Source organism: Euprymna scolopes, chromosome 46 (assembly GCF_053919585.1).
Source record: "Euprymna scolopes isolate OS-2025 chromosome 46, ASM5391958v1, whole genome shotgun sequence".
Lineage (NCBI taxonomy): Eukaryota > Metazoa > Mollusca > Cephalopoda > Sepiida > Sepiolidae > Euprymna > Euprymna scolopes.
The window spans coordinates 108,237,812-108,247,811 of record NC_136527.1 but is presented as its reverse complement, the minus strand read 5'-3'; positions in this window follow the sequence as shown (position 1 = coordinate 108,247,811).

Sequence of the window (10,000 nt, the reverse complement as noted above, 5' to 3'; positions counted from 1 at the left end):
ACATATATATACTCTACACAATAATGAATATATTTATATGTATATATATGAGGACCGGTGTTTATATATATATATATATATATATGTACATATACATATATATACATATATATATATATATATAAACATCGGTCCTCATATATATACATATAAATATATTCATTATTATATACATATATATATATATATATATATATATATATATATATATATAAACAACCGTTATTGTGGAGAGTATATATATATATATATGTTTATATGTATATAAATATATATATATGTTTATATATATATATACTCTGCACAATAATGAATATATATATATGTATATAATCTACAGAATAATGAACATATACATATATATGACAGAATATATATATATATATATATATATATATATATAATATAAAGCTGAACGTCCGTGTGTGTGTGTGTGGTCACGAATAGGCTCATATATGGTTGATTATTATAGAAAACTGATCACATATAATGATAGAAAATGTATCGAACTACAGGAATGGGTATGTTTGATCTGGCATAATGATGATTCATTTAAATTTTGTGGTCTGCGTTCGCGCCTGGTCCACAAAGTATGGAAATAAAAAATTAAAAAATTAAAAAAAAAAAAACGTTTACAAGTGTTTTTGATATAGATGTATATAAGAATACTTTGATAAGTATGTTTTAACTTAAATATGGATGGTATAATAAAATTGTGGGGTCTGCGTTCGCGCCTGGCCTCCATAGAATGGAAATAGGCACAAACTTTAATAAAGGCTTTTCGTATCTATCTGCGTAAGTATACTTTGATAATTATGCTCCATTTGAAGAAATATGGTATAATAAAATTATGGGGGTGTTCGTTCCCGCCTGACCTCCATAGAATGGACATATGTCACAAAGTTTAACAAGGTTTTTTAATATAGATCCATAGAATATTGTGATAAGTGTTTCAGTGTGAACAGGTATGGTATAATAAATTATGGGGTTTATCTATTTTATTTTTACTTTCATTATATTTTTTTTTGGTTTTGATACCCCCAGATTCGAAGCTATCTCTGTAGAACCCTTCCTTTTCATAACCTATCACATGCTTTCATATATCAGAGTCCATTTTCTGTGGGCTGTTTTTGAACCCAGTCAACGACGTGTACTTTTGCTAGTATATATATATATATATATATATATATATATATATATATATATATATATAAACAACGGTCCTCAAAAAATGAAATCATCTGACCTGTCTCGCGTAGTTCTGTTATGTTGCCGTGTCTCTGAAAAGATACAGTTTACAAAAAAATGGAGACAGACACACAAACATAGTTTTATATTCTACCCAGTATATCTTAGCGATTAAAAATATGTTAATAGTGCCATAAGCTAGAATCGAAACCAAAACATTCAGCTTCCCAGACGTAGTCGTCACCGTTTAACCTATCGTCAGATAGATAAGAAACAATTAAAAATGAGCCGACTTTAATGCATAAATCTACACATTTGCGCATGCGTACAAATAACATGTTTAGTCGACTTACACCTGGCAAGTTCCATTTTTTGTAATTTTGACTCCTTAGAAGCTTTTTTACTGGCTAAAAACCCGGTCCACAAAAATGAGACCATTTGCCTCTAAGTAGATTTACGTTGAAAAAATGGGGACAGACAGACGTACATACTGAGTTTAATAAATTAGATTTTTTTTTTCACTCTGTATTTTATTACTTACTGGCAATCCGGCGTTGCCCGGTCGTGCAATTAAACATGGTATTTTAATTTATGCAGATTGCGTATGTATGAATTATAAAATCAATCCGTTATTGATTATTATATACTAGCAGGACCACTTAGCCGGCGTTGCCCGGTCGTACAATACGTTTAAACATGATATTTTAATTTATGGAGATTGTGTATGTATTATTATAGAATCAATCCTTTATTGATTATTATATACTAGCAGAACCCGTTAACCGGCGTTGCCCGGTCGTACAATACGTTTAAACATGATATTTTAATTTATGGAGATTGTGTATGTATTATTATAGAATCAATCCTTTATTGATTATTATATATTACAAGAAATAGTTTCCCCATGGAAAAATTACTTCTGATTAATGTTTAGTTTTAAAAAATGCAAACAAAGAAATGATTTGCAGCGAATTTAAATGGTGTCTCTTCTTTTATCATAAATTGAACTCATTAATAAGAAAGCATTAAAATAAAATGGTGAAGTACATCTCCAGATTATAATAAATCTGTTTTTTTTAAAGAAGAAATGATTTTCTAAATTTTTGTTATCTCCCTTGGCCATTGTAACGTAACTATTCTTTTTATCTATGAGAGAGGAAGGACTATTTTTAAGATCGGATTATTTCGATTTTCGATTCTTATCAGATGAATTTCTGTACAAACATATCTAAGAACACTGCCAGATGTATAAATTAGTTTTGTGTGAAATTTACAAAAGATAGGCCCAGCCATTTCGGAACCTATAAGGAAGGAACTCACACACACAAAGTGACTTTTATATAATTGTAGAGATAGAGATAGCTGTAAGGATGTAAAAATTAAATTTTTAGTCAAAAATGTTTAAAAATTATTTCATCTTTGTTTTTCAAATTTTTATTATTCGGTCTGTTCTCTTAATCTCCTATATAATAAAATCACTACGTAGGTTTGCAACAACAGATGCCACATAAAAATTTATCTCTAAATATTTAGTCCTATCACTGCTCCCCATTTACACCGGGACCAATTCTACAGATACTGTGATTACACCTATCCTAACTGGCTCATCGATACATAGACATAACATAATCTTTCCAAAAGTAGATTCAGAAATAATAAAGCCTTCCACACCTAATTCCGTCCATTCTGATTGGCTGCACCCTGATAATTCTCATATTTCGGATTACAGTGATTCGCTTTATAAACGAACGCTACTAACCTTAAGAAATGGCGTCACTAAGAGACATATATTTTGTGCCAGGATTCAACTATATTTAATGCACAAGTAAGATCATTAAACGAATTTAATATAACCCATTTACTTACTTTCTGTTACAAATTTAAAATATGATATCAAATATAAGATTCCCATTCATCTATCCATAATCTTTGAAAAAAAAAAAAAAAAAACAAAACAACGCGGACTTCTTCATCGACAATTCTAGGTTCTTTTATCACGAGACACACTGCGTGTACATCGGTAATGTTTATAAACTACGCATTACATATGCAGTAATATAGCAAAGAGTTTGCCTCACAAATGTATGCTAACCAAAATACACTGACGTTTACGACGAAAACGACGACGACGCCTTCGTGAAAGCATTAACAAATGAGAGTTCTCTTATCAAAAAACACATTACGTATTTCATATGTACTTATATATCGAGGAGTTTTGCTTTTTTTTAGTGACTATGCCTTTTTCTTATGGTTGTCTAGTTCTTCCTTCAAAAAATGACTGAGCAGCTACGTCGGCATTCCTCGGTAAGTAGGGACGTCTCGGGCGGTTGGAAATAAACAATCCCTTCTAAAAGAGGTAAAGCCTGAGAGAGTGGACTTTCTAATACTGAATAGAACTGTACTCCGGCCAGACAACAACGAAGTCACTATGGAACTGATTGACAAAGACGTATCTAAAACTGGTATGAACGTCTACTCAAACTGGGCCGGACAGTCAAAGAATATGAATTTACATTTCGCTATGACAAACACATCTAAAACGATATGAAGTCGGGCATAGGCTTTGAGTCCAGTTCGAATGGGCTACTTATCGTTTTGCGAGAAGATAGGTATTAAAGATTGCGCGGCCTAGGATAGTTAAGGGTGATTATGCTTTGTGTTTGTATGGAAGATATCCTCCTTTACCAGAGAAAATGGGGAAGGCTGGCAGCAGAGGACGAAGAAGAAACAGCCAAAACAACTTTTTAGTGTCATCTGCAATGCGATTATTTTAAGTTTACGGGAAGGGCGGGTTTGGAATAAAGAGGAAGGTGTCGAGGAAAAACAGCGGGTGATTTCGGGATTGGTTCGGAACAAGGCGTCGCGGGGGTGGGGGTGGTGGAGGATGCACGTAGGTTGGTCTAGAACGCGGATGGGTGGCTTCCGCATCGGTTTTGGCAGCTAAAGTTATCGGGGTTTTGCTTGCCGCACGCAAACAGGAAGACAGGCGACCACCGGCCCGGGAATGGAATGAAGTAGTGAGCGCATGCGCGCGATAGCTGTCACCAGGTGGCGTTAACGTCTCTTTGATATCTCTGGCCAGCCATTTCTGGATTTATCGGCTCACGCGAGAGAAAGAAGCTGTTACTTTGGAATCAAATTATTCCACCTCAACCAAAACTGATACGGACGACCTCCCCTTCATCTCCTTCTTCTCCCTCCCTATCTGTCTCTCCCGTTCGCTCTCTTTCTCTCTCTCTCGCTGTATATATATATATATATATACATACATATATATATATATATATATATATATATATATATATATATATATATATATATATATATATATATATATATATATATATATATCGATGTTATTTTTTGTTTTGCGGGGGGACTGGCTCTTCTGAAATAAGGGTAGGGATGCTTTCATTCTATTTTGATATTTATTTTTTGGATTCTTGGATTTTAGTATTGTGATTTTTCGTTTTAGTCTTATATTATGTTTGTTTAGAAAGAGGGGTGTATTTAATATATATATATATATATATATATATATATATATATATATATATATATATATATATATATATATATATATATATATATAAGTGAAATTGTCTCTGTGTTTGTGGGTGTACATTTCCCTACATAACTACTCTGTCAATCTTCAGTCTATAGACGTGAGCTTTGACATAAGGGATATTAAGATCTGGGAAAATCTTTTTAACCGATTTTCGGTCAGAATTAGGTTGTCAAAGTTCAACGATTTGACGTTTGAAAACTACAAAACTCCCTCTCCAATTTTGGGTCTAAACACTTGAAATTTTAAACTTGTACATGGATCAAACTTTTTAATTTAACTTGAGCCCAAAACAGTAAATGTTAAGGGGTCAAAGTTAGGGTCAAAAATTAAAAACAATTGACCTTTGCAGTCTCTACCATATTACTCGGCCAATTTTTGGTCTAAATATTTGAAATTTTACATAAAGCGTATTCAGATATAGGGCAAGATTTTAAATCAGTTTTGGGCTCAAAATTTTCCTGCCAAGGGTTCAGAGTTGAAAAGATTTGACATTTGCGGTCTCTAGCAAACTATTCAGCCAATATTTGGTCTAAACATATGAAATTTTATATAAAGGGTATTCAGACATGCAACAAGCTTTTTAATCAGTTTTTGGGCGAACTTTTGGCTGCTAAGAGTTGACCTTTGCAGACTCTACCAAACTTCTTCGCAAATTTTGGGCCTAAACACTTAAAATTTTACATGTAGGTTACCTGGACATGAGTCAAACTTTTTAATATATATATATATATATATATATATATATATATATATATATATATATATATATATATATATTATGCGATCTTTTCTTTTCTTTTTCCTGTCCCTTTTTCCCACTTCTTTTTTTTTTTTTACACAGTGAACACCACTTATCAAGGCCCGGAAGCCACTCAGGGATAAGGGTTATTGCAAGTACATTACGTTAGTGTGGAGATTTGATGAAGTGTTTACTTAAGGGGGCGGTTCATTAGGAATTTGTTAACATTGGACTTGAACACATCCAAATTGTAGTCCAGTGGGAAGCAGGCAGACGGAACAGAGTTCCACAGGCGTGCAGTTCTAAGAAAGAAGCTTTGTTCATGGAATCCGCGTTTTGATTTAGGCACAGATATAGAGTGGGGGAAATTTTTCACAGTGGATTCAGCTAGACGGGTGTTTTTCGTGAAAGATTGGCGAGGGGGGACCAGAGATTGGAGTTCAGACGAGCACCTTTTTTTTTCTTTTTAAGTTCTTTATTAACTTCTTATCCACTTTTTTTGAAGAGCTCCATTTTTCTTTAATTTCTTTCTAATCTATCCCATTTTCAATTTTTTCTTTTGCATGGTGAGGTTCCAGGTCGCCTGATGAAGTCTCTTTGACTGAAACAGATGGCTATTTGTAGCGACCATATGTAACTGTTAACCCCAAATAAAAAAAATATTCCACTCTTTTTATTGAGCACTATTTAACAACCCCGTTGTCTTCATTAGTTTTGACTTTTGAACACATCTGGATCTATATATATATATATATATATATATATATATATATATATATATATATATGGTCATAAAGTTATGAACAGTACATAGGGCCCGAGCAAAGCCGGGCATAACTGCTAGTATATATCTATTTCCCCAAAATCTTTGGCCTTGGTGGAGGGGAGACAAAAACTTGCTGCTCTAATGATCTGAAATAACAGCAAGGGGAGACTTGATTCCAAATATTTCTCATATGTTATATCTCCCTTTTTTGGAAATACGTTACGATTATGTATAAAAAAGAGGGGAGATATAACATTTTTTTACATAGGCATCACCACTTATCAAGGCCCAGAGGCTACTCGAGGATAAGAGTTAAAGAGTGTACAGTGGTCAATTGGACAATATAGTAATCATTAGTAATGGAAATTCGGTAAATTTGTCAAGTTGAACGGCTCATCAAGAACTTGTTGACATTAGACTTGAAGACAGCCATATTCTGGTCAGCTCGAAAGCAGAAAAACGGGAGACAGTTCCACAGGCGTGCAGTTTTAAGAAAGAAACTTTGTTCATGGAATCTACGTTTAGGTTTAGGCACATATAAAGAGTGGGGGGAATTATCAATAGTGTTTTCAGCTAGACGAGTGTTTCTCGTGAAGGTTTGGCGAGAGGGGACCATAGATTGGAGCTCAGACGAGCATTTGTTATGAAAATAAGGATAAAGCAGAGACAGGCTCGCAACATCTCTTTTGTGAGAAAGAGGTTGCAGGGAAGAGAAAAGGGCATGCCTTACTAGGCTACGAAGTCTATTTTGAACTCTATAAGGATAAGTGATTTCTAGCACCTCCTGCCCAGATTTGGCAACCGTACTCCATCCTTGGACGTACCTGGCTCTTATATAGGTAAAAAAACTGCCTATATGAGAAATATTTGGAATCAAGTCTCCCCTTGTTGTTATTTCAAATCATTTGAAACCATAGCAGCAAGTTTTTCCCTCCTTGTAGACCAGGGGTTTTGGGGAAATATCAGATATTTTGTAATTCATATGTAAAACTAAAAAAACAAATCAATATGGGTGAAACATTTTATGGCTGTAAGAATGCTAAAAAACATTTTATGGCTGTAAGAGTGCTAAAAAAACATTTTATGGCTGTAAGAGTGCTAAAAAACATTTTATGGCTGTAAGAGTGCTAAAAAACATTTTATGGCTGTAAGAGTGCTAAAAAAAACATTTTATGTCTGTAAGAGTGCTAAAAAACATTTTATGGCTGTAAGAGTGCTAAAAAAGGCTCTGGATGATGAATGATAAACTAAACAATTGGTTTTGGTATGAAACATGGGCCAATAGTATGTTCAGTGAATTGCAATTTTTTTAAATATTTATATTCGTGTTCTGCAAGTGTTTCTCTCAAAAATATATATTAGAGGCCTAGAAAAGACAACAGAAGCAGACAAACAGAAGCTGCCCAGTAGGACGCTATACATCCAAATATAGGTAAATTTGAAGCTATATATATAGGGTATTCGGACTCATGCAAAACTTTCTATTTGGGTTTTAGCCGGGCAAAATGGTGCAAAAGTGTGAAACTTAGAAAATGAAATTTGCCGGTTGGATATCGAAGGACGGCATTACGAATATGCATGCGTGACGTAATAGCTATTAGTTCAGGTTTTCATTTTGACCCTTGCAGTAAACATGTCTTCGTAGTACAGTCACTGACGTTAAAAGAGAAAGTAAATCGTAGGCTAAACGTTTTTGGTTTCGATTCTCGCTGGTGGCGCACAAATCTTTTTTTTTTTTTTGACTTTTAAAATCATTGCTATATATTGAGTCCAATATAAATCTCACCTGTCTATTTATATGTATGTTTGTATGTATGTATGTATGTATGTATGTCTTGCAAAATCTTTCGCAAGAGGCGACTAATTTTCACGAAATCAGTATCGTTTTGAAGCTCGACCCTTCAGATGACAAATATCGAAAAATTGGCTAAAAACATTGATTCCTTCACCCTCAATTGGGCCGCTTTTTTCACCGATATTTTCTAAAGGCATCCCCTCTTTTTGATTGACTAACCTTAATTCAAACCTTTGTCACTTCCGGTTTGGCGATGGGCTCAACAGCAAAGACGTCACCTTTTTTATTTACACGTTCTTATCCTCTTTCACGATACAGGTTCGAGCCTGCCGCCTGCCTACTAAAATCAAAGTCGCTGGAAAAATGGTGGGATCCTTCTACCACTCGAGAAGATATCTTACTACTGATGCAATTCTCTATCTGTATAAAAGCCAAGTACGTCCAAGGATCGAGTACTGCTGCCACATCTGGGCAGGAGCTGCTAAAAACAGCCTATCCTGCCTTGACAGAGTACAAAATAGACTTCGTGGTTTAGTGGAGGGTACCCTTTTCTCTTCCCTGCAACCTCTCTCCCACAGAAGAGACGTTGCTAGCCTGTCTTTGTTTTATCGTTATTTCCATTCAAAGGCTGTAAATGACAAAGTTCTCTCTGATTCTCTCTCCTCTGATCTTGATTGTGTGGTACAGTGAAGGAAGAGGTGGCTGATTACCTTTAATGCATCTAAGACCAAGTTCCTATCATGACATCATAAACGCTCTGATCCCCATCTGGTATCGATGGAAAAAATGAATGGCTCTCGTCTGGGGGAGGCCCCATGTTTTGATAAGCTTCTGGGTTTGATCTTTACTCCTGATTTGAAATGGAACAAGTACATCAGATCTGTTGCCAACGGCGCTGGGAAAATGATGGGATCCTTCTACCCCTCGAGAAGATATCTCACTACTGATGCAATTCTCTATCTGTATAAAAGCCAAGTACGTCCAAGGATGGAGTACTGCTGCCACATCTGGGCAAGAGTTGCTAAAAACAGCCTATCCTGCCTTGACAGAGTACAAAATAGAAATTGTGGCTTAGTGGGGGATGCCCATTTCTCTTCCCTGCAACCTCTCTCCAACAGAAGAGACCTTGCGAGCCTGTCTTTGTTTTATCGTTATTTCCATAGCAGGTGCTCGTCTGAGCTCCAATCCCTCGCCCCCCCCCTCTCCAATCTTTCACGAGAAACACCCGTCTGGCTGAAACTACTGTCAATAATTTTCCCCACTCTTTATCTGTGCCTAAATCCAAACGTAGATTCCATGAGCAGAGCTTCTTTCTTAGAACTGCACGCCAGTGGAACTCTGTTCCATTTGCCTGTTTCCAACCTGACTACAACTTGGACGTCTTCAAATCCAACATAAACAAACTCCTGACAAACCGCCCCCTTAAGTAAGAAACTCTATCAAAACCCCCAATACTAATGATTACTACAATACTATCCCATTGATTACTGTACACGCAATAACCCTTATCCCTGAGTGGCCTTCGGGCCTTGATAAGTAGTGACCCCCATGTAAAAAGAAAAAAAAAACCTACCACTTTGTTTTTTTGGGTTTTTTTTTTCTCAACACACACCTCCAAAAACCCGGACAACACCGGCCACACAGGCTAGTATAATTATAAACACGAAATATGTATTAATTAAAATATCATATTTAAGCATATTTTATGACCGGGCAATGCCGGGCGGCCTGCTAGTATATATATATATATATATATATATATATATATATATATATATATATATATATATATATATGAGGGGCGTGCAATAAGTAATTCTCTGACCCACTTCCAGTTGTCTGATCTAGCTGAAATTTTGCATGTGCAATGATTTATATCTCTACATGTTATGTGGCAAATTACAGCTCTGAATTAATTGCGGTTTCTGTTTTACAGGTGTTTGA